Below are 12,846 nucleotides of genomic sequence, written 5' to 3' on the forward strand. Positions count from 1 at the left end.
TTCTGTGCGAAACTCCGCGCAAAACTTCGCAAAATTCCTCGCGAAAATTCGTGCGAAGTTTCGCGCAAAATTCCGTACGAAATTCCGTGCGAAATTCCGCGCGAAATTCCGTGCGAAATTCCGTGAAAAATTCCGTTCGAAATTCCGTGCGAGATTCTGTGCGAAATTCTGTGTAAAATTTCGCGCGAAATTACGTGCGAAATCCCGCGAAAAATTCCGTGAAAAATTCGGTGCGAAATTCTGTGTGAAATTTCGCGCAAAATTCCGCGCGAGATTCAGAATTTCGTGTGAAATTCCTCAGAAAATTTCCGTGCGAAATTTCACGCTAAATTCCGTGCGAAATTTTGACCGAAATTTCACATTCAATCTCTCACGGAATTTCGACCGAAATTTTGCACAAAATTTCACACGGAACTTCGCACGGAATTTCGGACGAAATTTCGCACCTAATTTCACACGGAATTTCCCATTGAATTTCAAACGAAGTTTTACAAGAAATTTCGAGCGAAACTTCGCACGGAAATTCGCACTTAATTTTGACCGAAATTTCGGAATATCACACGAAATTTCGCACGGAACTTCGCACGGAATTTCGAATGGAATTTCGCACGGAATTTCGCACAGAATTTCGCACGTAATTTTGCACGGAATTTCAATCGGAATTTTTCACGGAATTTCGCACGAAATTTCACACGGAATTTCGAGCGAAATTTTGCACGGAAATTTGCATGGAATTTCGAACGAAATTTCGCGCGGAATTTAGCACGAAATTTCACACGGAACTTCACACAGAATTTCGCACGGAATTTCGCATGGAATTTCGCACGAAATTTCGCACGGAATTCGGCTCGAAATTTCACTCGGAATTGAGCACGGAATTTTCAACAGGATTTGGCACGAAATTTTACACGAAATTTCACTCGTTAAGATCGGTTCAACCGTTGCTGAGATAGTGTGACATCAGTGTACATTAGACAGAGAAATGATGAACTTTTGAAAACTCAATCGGCCCACCCCTGAGTCGATTTCTAGCCCTACCAGTAGTACATTTGAAGCAAATCGCACAAGCCTAACTACCGGACCAACGTGCCTGAAGTTTGTATGGGATTTTTCAAAAATTTACATGGAGAAAACCCACTAGTTCGTATTTTCACCGCTAGGTGGCACTGTATGCATCGTATTTGAAAATAAGAAAGATAATTTAAGTTATTAAACATTTAACAAAGTGATGTGTGAGTTAATTTTGCATAAGGCCTAGCAGTGCATGGTTGTGTATTAGTACTCGAGTCTCGCGAATTATATATTTTTGTGAAATTATGATTAGATTTAGTTGAATAGTATGTTTATAACAATTGTTGTAAATAATATGAGTTATGTTTTGGTTAGAAAATTTTAGTTCCACCTGTAAAAGGGCATAGAGAACGCCAACACTAACTTTTCATAGAAGAGAGATTTGCTTCAAATTTGGTGCAAGTACTCCTGGTGGGACTAGGAATCGATTCAGGGGTGGGCCGATAGGGGTCATTTTTCCTGTCACTCTAGTGTACATTAGGGTTACCAACCGTCCTTATTTAAAAAGACATGTCCTCAATTTCTATGATTTTAAAAAGTGTCCTTAATTTTACTTCAAATGACCTTAGTTTTAGTCAATGGTATATTTGAAATCAATCAGATTAAGTTCTTCCAAGCGAATGAAACATCTTATTCGCCATTTTAGTTGATCACTTCGCTACAGTACATTTGATTTCGAATGTTCAGATTAATGATTCAAAAGCATTGACAAAGTTTATTGATTGAAGTAATGTTTCAAACTAAAGCTTGTTTCATATCCCGTTGAGTGTTGGCTGAAAAAATGATTTTGTCCTCTAATTCAAACCATAACATTTTGAACAGCTCTCATTTTCTAGCACAGGGTTCTATTTCTCAGGATAGTCATCTCGGACCATTCATATTTTTGCTCTATTTAAATGACTTAAACTATTTGCTGAAGTACATGAAACTTTCGTTTGCTAACGACTTCAAACTATTTCACCTTATCAGGAATGCTAAAGACGCAGATTTCTTGCAGTCCCAGTTGGATGTTTTCACCAATTGGTTCTATGCCAATACGATGATGTTAAATGCTCCCAAGTATTCAGTTCGAAAGTTAATTTCGACTACAATATTTCACAAATCGTTCTCAAACGAGACTCGTTTACCTAGATCCCGTACTAAACTTTAAACACCACCTTGAGTACACTAATTCTAAGGCCTCTAAGCTGCTAGGATTCATTTTTAAAGTAACTAAGAACTTAACGATTTACGAATATACATTGTTTAAAAGTACAATATTGTGTTTTGGTCCGTTTTACACTCGAAGACGGCAATGTAGAGCAACTTATAACCAAAATTATATTCAACGCATTGAAGCTAGTCAGAGCAAATTTGTTCGTTTTCGTTGGGAATGCCGGTGAAAAAATTTCTCCAGGTGTCATTCGTAATAGATTCTACTTCTCCATATTGCGACATGATTCGTTTGATGTAATCTTCCTTTGTGGGCGGGGCCAAATCATGGATACGCAGGTTTCATCCTCGCAATATGAGTGCGAGGTCAGAAGAAAGACTGTGATCTCCTGTCTGTACGCTGAGATGTTTCGGAACCAGTTTTCATTTCCGATTTATTGCAATCTCGAATCAACATCGACATTCGCTTTCGTAGAACAAATTAAGGGTTTAACAGACCCTTCATCCAGTATGTGTCGTCTTTCCAAATATCCATACAAATTTCAATGCAGATGAGCAACATTTGTTAGCCTAGGTCAAGAGTCAGGATGTCCTTATTTTGCTCTTAGCCCGTCTGGTAACCCTAGTGTACAGACGGACAGACATTGTCCCAATTTATCGAACTGAGTAGTTTGGTATATGAGACTCGACCCTTCGGGCCTCGGAAAAAGTTGGAGCGAATCCTATACATTTATTTTATAAGAAATGTAATAATAAAACAATAATTTTGGAAAAAATCTCCTGGGGAATAATGCGACGCAAGGTCTGTGCAATGTTTTAGGACGATTTGTTAAATCGCCTAATGTTCGAGGTGCCTTCGGAGATATACTGTCACTCGCTCAATTTTCAATGGTAATGTGGGAAAATGTTCAAATATTACAAATTTGTATGAAAATCGCCTGAGTAGACTAACACTATCCATCGCAAAATTTAATAGAAAATTTCCGCGAGTGCAAAGTTTTCATTTTCTGGAAAGACATCTAAATTTTGAGAATTTTTTCCTTCGATCTATTTAATATATGTATATACCATACTTTTTAACTATTTATTGTAAATTGAACATGATTTCATTGTGTTATGTCCATAGTTGATAATTGAGACACTTGTCGTTTTGGATGTTGTTAATTTTAGATATTTAATTTTCATGAATACATCCGCAGCTTCAAATGATTCACTCTTTCTTCTTCACTTCCCAAGAAAGATAAACATTGATCTTGCGGAACAGTCTCGCGGCCGCACTAACGTCAACGGCGATCGCAAGTTTACCTACCCTACCTACAAGTACATATCTACTGCACTTGTGACACCTAAAGCGCGCATGCATTCCTCCGGGAGAACAGTGAATCAGTGAAGATCGCTCACCCGCTTATGGCGGCTGTCTCTGTGTGCAGCCTGCACTGAGTTGTCCTCTACCTACGTGTAGTGCTCACCACTCGGCTACACTACGCAACGCTACAAAAGTGACAGTCGAGTCGGGAGCTGCACACATCGCAGTCTGTGATCTGTAATTTCGCTGACTGGAGCGTTCTGTCCTTCCGCGTAGAAAATATCCTCTAGACGATTGGAAAAGTCGCTATCCAGTGTCAATTTGGTGCGGTGTACGATCATCGAAGCGTGCGTGTGTTTTAGCCGAATTCGATTTTTCGCAGAAATTTGTGCAATCGATAGTGTCAAGTGAGAGGAATTTGTCAACCTACGGTCGGCGCCGCGTTCGCGGTACCTCGCGACAGTTTGCGTAATTGCACTCGGATATCGATGTGAGATTAATTCTACTTACTGGTTAGTGTCGTCGGCATAGCGGAATAAATTCCGAGCGTGAGTTTTCCGCTACTTGCCAATCAATCACGGTACCCAGCGCAGAAAATCCCGTCACATCCGAAGCAGCAGCAGCAGCAAGCAGAGCAGGAGGGCGTCCGTGTGAGCCAGGGAAACGGTGCCGTTACGGTGCTGTAGTGGTGATATTTAGTGCGCAGACGACATCGCGACGCACGTGCGCCAGTGTATTGGGTGGTGCCCGACGTGCTTGGTGTGCGTCCCATAGCAGCGGCGACGTTGGTCAAGATCAGTTTTGGTTTTGGTTTTTGCGCTGCGTTACACATTTGAAGAACCATCAGGGCCGCCTAGCTGCCAGCTCTCCGCCGCTCGTGGTGTATGGGTGTGAATGAATGGAAGAAAAAATAAAAACAAACGCGATAAAAAAGTGCCAGTCGACACTAACACGACCGGGCTGAAAATGAAAACAAACCAGTGCGGAACCGGTCGGTGGTGCCGCATTGTTCTCGTCGGCGGTGTGGGTTGTGGGGAACAAAGTGGATGGAAACTGCGGATGGTTTAAACAAATTTAATCGAGTTGAGGAGTAAAAAGTCGACTGGGTAAGGTGAATCAGAGTCTGGTTTTATAGAGGTGGGCGAAACGCGATTCTGGTCTATGCGGTACGAAACGAAACGAATAACTGTTCCGTATTCTCTTAACGATTCGAAACGAAATTTTAATAGTAGAAGTTATTCGCAACAAGAAATTCTATTTTGACGAAAACGTTTGCGAACTATTGCGAATTTTTTCAAAAAACTTTTGGTATAAGGAAAGTTAATTCTTTTTAATACTTTTGTAAAGTAGGCTTAGATTATGAAACATGTTTTTAACTCATGGTAAGCAATCGGAGATTACACACATTTTTCAAAAATGTGTGACTGCATATTTGTAAAAATAGTTAGGAAAAGCCATATACATACATTATTGGAGCAATTATCTCTTTTCTAGTTAGCCCAAGGCTTACTGGGCCACAGAAGCAAACTATAACTCATTGAGTTTGCGGTCAAGCGAATTCTGCACTGTTACATCTAAGCCTTTTTTGTTTCGATTATAGTGGTTTTAACCTTAGTCATTTGCCTCTTTTACGGGCTAGAAAAAGTTCTAACTCTATGTACGTGATTGGGACACGAACACAGGTGAGTAGCGTACAAGGCCAACTACGCTATACCCGCCCCGATCTAAGCCTTGTTTGAGGCTCAAGATGTATTTTTTTAAAACGTATGCTCGTCAATGTAATTTTAATGACGAAACAAGTATTCGTTTTCGGGTAACAATTGTTAGATTATAAAAAATAAACTCGAAAAATCTACCTTTTTCGCAAATAATAACTCCAAATGCACAAAATAAAATTTCTTGGCATAAAAAGATTAGGTTTAAAGGGCATGTTGTGGAAAATTTCTACTGGAACTTTTATTACAGATGCAAGACCTAGAAATAGAGGATTCCAAGAAATTATTTCATCATGTGTTATTCATATTTTCCGAAGACAGCAAATATGTATCATTCATTATACTAATCTGTCCTAGGCCCATTTTAGGTCACTAAACACTAAAACAAAATTCTTTCGCAATATCCAATTAGTCATTATCTCGCGTGAAAATTGCCCGATCAATACAATCAATAAACTTCAAAGCAATAACAAAAAAATCCCATAAAGAGTTACAAGCGACCACAGTGGAAATACAAAAACATAAGACTTATCAAAAATTATAGGGTAAGGTGGGGCAAATACGGCCTAGTAAATAGTTTTGGCTGTAAAATGCTTATTTTACATCGGATCAAGTCGTTTTATATACCAAATTAAAGATTAGACTTCTGAACAACTTTTTGTGTATAGCATTTTATTCGTATCTTTAGAAAATTTGGAGATACAAGCGTTTTGCGAAAACGTTCATTTTTGCTGTTTTCAAAAATGGTGGGGTAAACCCGACCGCCTATGTTTTTGGTTGATTTAGTACAGATATTACCCAAATTTTATGGTTGTTCAAAGATAAATCGATGAATGTTATGTTATTGAACTGTAAGATGACGAAAATGGAATTCAATGTCAATCTGGGAATGTTAAAATCACGAGCAGTAGCACGTAAAAATATTCCCATTTGCATAGGAGCAATTGCTCGATGAATACTATATTCATCACAGGTTTCTGTATTTAGTTTGTAATTACGAACCATTGCGCAAAAAATAATAAATAATAATAAAAATATTTTTCAAATTGATAAATAAACATTTTCTTAGCAAAAAAAGCGGTCGGATTTACCCCACTATTTAGAGGTCGGATTTGCTCCACCGCAACATTTTTCATTACGACGCGATTAAAAAAAAATACGAGAAAAGTTGGATTAAATTCATCTATGCACTTTGTAGGACTTAAAAAAAGAACTTAAATCCACTTATATTTTTATGCAATCACTTTAACAAGCAGAAATATCTTGAAATCAATGGTGCACAAAAATCAAATCAAAAGTTTTAAAAACACACTTATTGTCGTTTGAGCATCTCAATGTAGACTAATAAACTGCTGTCATGCCACCATTATGATTATTTTCGATGCTCTACCCGACAACATTGATATTAGTTCGCGTAGTGCTTCCGATTTTCGATAACAGAGGGGGTTGGGTTTACCCAACGGTCGGATTTGCCCCACCATACCCTACTTGTTTCATCGGATTTTTTATACGAAATATTGACGACCCAAAGCTTTTCAAAAAAATCTCAAAAGCGTTTTTTTTTAAAGGTATTGTTTCCGTGTTAATCGAAGCAAAGTCGATTTTGAAAACTTTTTTCTTATTTTAGCTTACCCCAAAATTTGCAAACTAGTGTTATTAAATTTGTAAATTAGTCAACCTGGTAGCAGATATCTCAATTACCTTTAAATAGGCCATAAGCGCTTAAGATGGACGAATTTTCTCTGTGATATAATTGTATAAAATGAGTAAGCTGTACTTTGAATAAATTTTTCATTAGTGCACCATGCGCAAGACATATCAGGTAAATCGTTGCTCCGATCAGTTATCGGAATCTGTCCAGTCATCGCAAGTCGGCTTTAAGAATTGAGAATAACTCCGGCTGCATCGGTTCACTTTTCAATAAATAAATTGTTATCATCTTTGTGTAAAATCGATTTAACCAAGAAACAGTTATTCACTAGGGTGTCCCAAAATGGCATCATGTTAAAAAAGTCATCGGGCTCACTTCTTAAATGAAAGGTTAGGTATCATGAGCACTACTTCCTACTGGTGGCAAATTTGGATTTTTTGAAAAATGGGCCGATTTTTGATAAAATTTCAAATTTTTGCCTGTTGAAGTGGTCTTGCACTGTCATAGATTTTTTTAGCACTTTTTTTATTTTTCTGGAGATACAAATGAAGAAAATTGGTTAGTTAGTTTGTACAAATTTTGAATTATAAGAGCGGCAGAGCCATTAAAACTTAGTAAAAATTGAAATTTTTGGTGTTTTTCAGTAGTTTTTCTTCAAAACTGGGTATCTACAAAATTTTAAAAGTATAGAAAACACTTTATATAGTGGAGCCGAATAAAGGGCGTAATTTTGCTGAAGAAAGTGTATAGCTACGGCTAATGGGGTATGAATTATTTAAGTTTTAATCTTTGACATTTTTAGCAATTCATTAAAAATAATGCTGTTCCGAAAAGTAAATCAGTTCAAATGTGCTTTGACCACACATTGTTTTTCGGAAAATAGAAGGAAAATGATGAAAAATGACGTTTTCAGTTTTCAAAAAATGTCGTTTTTTGAAAAGTTAATTCTCCATAATTACTTCTAGGAGGAATCTTCAACAAAATTGTGTCAGCATATGCGCTGTATTCTGTTATAAAACTTTTTCGAGGATATTTACCCCAAATTTCGGAATTTCGTGATTATGTGATCTAAACAGTAAATATCAGTTTTTCAACACTCACCTCACACTTCTGAATTTTTCTCTACTTTAAAGTTCCTAACATGGAAATATGACATTATATATAAAATGCGAATACGCCAATCAATTAAGCCTTCAAATATACGCCATAACTTGACATTAACTCGACATATTTGGTTTGATTTTAGTGATTTTCAAAACCGCTAGGGTGCTATTAGTACAAAATAATTTTAAAAAAAATCGTCAAATGCTCATAAAAACCGATTCTGATGTACTAGAGACAAGCGAAAAACGCCATTTTTCATCATTTTCATTCTATTTTCCAAAAAATAATATGCGGACTAAGCACACTTAAGTTGTTTTATTTTGTAGAACAGTGTTATTTTTGATGAATATCATAAAATGTCAAAAGGTTATTTAACAAAAATTTAAATAACTCATACCCCATTAGCCATAGCTATACTCTTTCTTCAACAAAATTACGGCCCTTTATTCGGCTCAACTATATAAACTGTTTTCTATACTTTTAAAATTTTGTAGATACCCAGTTTTGAAGAAAAATTACTGAAAAACACCAAAAGTTTCAATTTTTACCAAGTTTTAATGGCTCTGGCGCTCTTATAATTCAAAATTTGTACAAACTAACTAACCAAACTTCTTCATTAGGACCTTCAGAAAATAAAAAAAGTGCTGAAAAAAAATCTAAGGTTGTTCAGGAGCACTTCTAGAGGCATGCATTTGAAATTTTACCCAAAATCCACCCATTTTTTCAAAAGATTAAAATTCGCCACCAGTAGGGAGCATTTTAGCGAATTCACTCCGAAGAAGAAAGTGCTCCTAATACCCTAACCTTTCATTTAAGAAGTGAGTCCGACGACTTTTTTAACATGATGTCATTTTGAGACACCCTATTATACACCTCTAAAATTAATTGAATTTTGATAAAACTCGAAAAAATTCGCAAACTATGCGAAACAGGCAAAACATTTCGCAAAATTCCCGCGAAATTTGCGAACTTGAACGAAATTTTTCTTAACGTTTCGTTTCGCAAAGTTTGCGAAAAATTTCGTTTCGTTTCGTTCCGACAATTTGCGAAAAAATAAATTTTCGCCCACCCTTACTGGTTTACAATTACTCAAAATTCTTGCGAAAGATAAGATTTTAACATGTTCCCACAATTTCGAATTTTATTTTAACGATTCATTTACCTATACTGCTTCATTTTAACGTTAACAACTAGTGTTCGTCGCGGTCGCGGTAATCACCGCAACCGCGCGGTATTTATCGCATCTGCGCCGCAAAATGCGTGGTGCAGTGAGACACTTTTTCCCGCAGATGCGGTGCGGGAAATGAGATTTCACCGCGCAGTATTACCGCAACCGCACTTCAAAAATATTGTAATTTTGTACTGTTATTTTTACTACATATTTTGGAGTCTGTTTATTTTATACTTCTAAGTAAAATTATACAAATTAACCATTCCAAATACATAAAATGCATAATCCAAACAGACGAAATTATTAGATTTTTGAAAAACAATTAAATTCCATACTTAAATCCAATTTAAAAAGCAACACTTCTTCTGATTCTTCTTGGAATTGAGGAATTATGAATCGTCTTCAATGTCATTTTTTGAGCTGTGAATTTTGTATAATTTGAAGCAATTAGAGATGATTAGACTTAGATGTTTAGACTTAAAACCAACCCAAAGAATGTCATTATGTTCATCACACCAAACGAGTTCGGGGGAACTGTATAAAAGTGTCGAATATATGGAGGGGGCCAATATTAATGTTCAATAATTTTGTACCTTTGTACTTTGAGATTGGATAGCTTTCTGATTAGGTAGAATGTGTAGAATGATTTTTTTTCGTCAAATACGGCGTCGTTCTTATTGATGAAATTCATATAAAATTGTATTGGGATATATGCGCTACTATATAGAAGTACTGGTGTTTCACATTTAATTTTTTTAAGTAAAATTCCTTTAAGAATGAAAGGTGATTTTTTACTATGCAAATGCGGAAAACATACATTTTATTTTCATGTGTCAAAATCATTGAAATGTGAAAATTGAAAAAAAATGGAATTTCATTACCTATTACCGAAGACTACATATTAAGAAGACTGATATCTCTCTCCTTCCCCCATACAAACGGGAAGCAACAGAGGTTACAGCACCTCTATTGTCTGAAGGTAGGAAGTTTAATGTAAAAGTGCATAGGGAACATGGGGAGACTTGACCAAGCGCAGAGTTCTATTATTGGCTATTACGTATTCTACTAGGTTCTTAAAAAAATTTAAAAATATTTTTATACTTGTTTCGGTCCCTTAAGCTAATTTTAAAAGTTTGGAATGCAAAATTCTTTCCTTTTAGAAAATATTCCGTATTTAATAAATTTGCGTTAAATGAAATGATTTTACATAAATTGGAACATTGAAATAGTTATTACTAAAATTTGTACAAAATTGAGAGCTTGAGCTTGTGCTTGTGAAACCACCCCTGTCTGCTACTCCGTTATCGACCTGGAGTAGCTGAAATTGCACAGAGAAGCAGTTGATAATTATGCTTGGGAGTAGCGAAACATCTTTCAATGTGCAACTCCTGGTAATCCTAAAATATTGATCAATACTGGCGCCGGCCAGGCCCAAACGTAGATCGCGGAAGGAAAGGGAAGGAATGGTTAGTCCGATACTTGCTTTTGCTAGAGGCCGTATATACTATTGCGCACTCCACAAGTATCACAGGAGGAGTATATTTTTGTTAGTAAGAGTATAGAAGTTGGATCACTTCTTCTTTACCGAGTCCAGAGAGGTGACTTCACTATCTGGACTAGATATCGATCTACCAAACTCATAGACCGGGGACCAACGGCTTTACTTCCCTTCCGAAGGAAGACGTGAGCACAGATTTTTTCACCTCAGAAAAATCTCAACGACCTCGGCTGGAATTGAACCCAGGCAAATTGGAATGAGTGGCGGTCACGCTGATCACTCAACCACCGGCGCCGTCTTACTAAAATTTGTACAACATTGAACGCAATAACTAATGCTGGGGAGAGTTGACCAAGATTTTATGGGGAGACTTGACCAAGTGGCAATAAGCCAAAGAAAGATGATTTTTTTCTGATATTTACTATGCTGTCGTACCTACTGTTAGTTTATCACGTCACAAAAAAATCCCACATCAAACATCAGTCTATATCTTTTAGGACTAATAAACAAAGTTAGTAGTAATATGGCTGATTTCATGACGTGTGCATATGCAATGTAAGCAGCACAGTTAATCCTTAAAAGGAAATGCATTAAATACAGTCGAAATTTATAAAATGTAACCCTTTTATATTTTTTACTGCTACCTAAGGACCTCGACAATATGGAGAAAAGGATATCAGTATGATTTATGTTATTATTTTTTGCTCTGATTTTTCAAACTTCTCTTGGACAAGTCACCCCAGGACTTGATCAAGTCTCCCCGCTGTGAGGAGACTTGACCCAAAAAAAAAAACGATCTCAGAAAAACTTTTATAACTTTTTAAAAAGTAAAATAAAAATTCCGCAAAAATCATGAGCACGCACAATACCTTTTCACATTATATCATAATGACTTTGGAAGGATTGAAAACGTTTTTAAAGATTTATGCAGGTTTAAATAAAAACTTGGTCAAGTCTTCCCATGTTCCCCTATGTATGTGTGCATCACTATGGGAAGTACCACCTTTACCCGCATGTGGCGTTGCTGTTACATTCTCCAGATTCTGGACAGAGTTGCCAGTCTTCTTGATATGAAGTCTTCGTTATTACATTTTTGCTCCATTTTTTCAATTACCTGAAGGATAAATAAAGCAAAAGTTGTAATATTAATTGCTGCGGAAGAACGTTTTTGTATGTAAAATGATGAAATACCGCTACATTTCGTAGGAGTTTGGGGCTATGCTAATATTTAGAGAAATAAGCGTATTTTACCTTGTTTCAAAGGTATTTGTTTTAAAATAAACTACATTTTATTAATAAAAATCACAAAAGTTGATTTTATTCATAACAGTTTCATTCTAAAAAGAACTTTGACGGACATGTTGAATTTCGTTAAAATAGTGAATATATGGTTATACAAAATAAATGAATAATTATTCAACACTTTTTTAAAATGCAGTGATATTACCGCAATCCAATTGCCGCCCGCATATTAACAACATATCATTCGACATGCCTTTTGCATAGGCTTCATTCGATCATGTTTTGCACAGTTATCTCTAAAAATATGCATATTTCTAGTAATGGCGAGTTCTCACACAAAAATTCCACTTGATTTAAACAAGCTCAAACATTTGAACCTTTGAACGAAAAAACACTAGCTCCACCACAGTAGCCTGTCCCAATTAATTGGGAATTAATACTAATTCCCTATTAGTATTATTTTGTCGACATTTTTAAAAGCTTTATGTGATCAGCTGTCAGTTCAGCCAGTCTAACTTACTATACGAAATGATGACTGAAACGCACCTAGTGGTGATATCCCAACTACCTTGGAATATGCCTTTATGATTTAAATAACTTTTACGCTTGAGATGGACGTTTGTTCTGTGATGGAAGGGTCAATGTAGAACTATGACCAAAGGGAATACATGACCAATGTTCTATAGAAAGTAGAACAGCATTATCGAGACTATTAACGATAATGATCCGGCTCGAACTCGTGCTCTTCTGAATATTAAGGATAAAGGTTAGCACTATACTAATCGAATATCTAGTTAAAACGACGTACATTTTGGAAAATAATTGTTTTCAACCTGAATTAGTCACAAGAAAGTATTTGGTAATGCAGCCCAAAAGCGATTAAAAAAATGTTTCGAGAAAAACACTATCAACTTTAATGCTTAAGGCTCTGTGGTA

General features: G+C 36.3%; 2 protein-coding genes across 7 annotated transcripts in view; both read left to right on the forward strand.

Annotated features, from left to right (window-relative positions):
• The window catches only part of LOC131679245 (dual 3',5'-cyclic-AMP and -GMP phosphodiesterase 11), a 422,056-nt gene that overhangs the window by 29,504 nt on the left and 379,706 nt on the right, over positions 1 to 12,846 (forward strand). For 2 of the 6 annotated variants that reach the window (XM_058959935.1, XM_058959934.1), the window contains exon 1: positions 3,730 to 4,077. The exons of 2 other annotated variants lie outside the window; for them this stretch is intronic. The gene's annotated coding sequence lies outside the window, so the exon portion shown is untranslated. Of the gene's footprint in view, positions 1 to 3,729; positions 4,078 to 12,846 lie in introns of those variants that run through there. 2 more of the 6 variants (XM_058959933.1, XM_058959932.1) reach the window with 1 other exon arrangement.
• Positions 1 to 12,846, forward strand: part of LOC131679674 (uncharacterized) — a 67,204-nt gene that overhangs the window by 8,419 nt on the left and 45,939 nt on the right. The gene's annotated exons all lie outside the window — the stretch shown is intronic.

The sequence above is a fragment of the Topomyia yanbarensis genome, chromosome 2, assembly GCF_030247195.1.
Source record: "Topomyia yanbarensis strain Yona2022 chromosome 2, ASM3024719v1, whole genome shotgun sequence".
Classification (NCBI taxonomy): domain Eukaryota; kingdom Metazoa; phylum Arthropoda; class Insecta; order Diptera; family Culicidae; genus Topomyia; species Topomyia yanbarensis.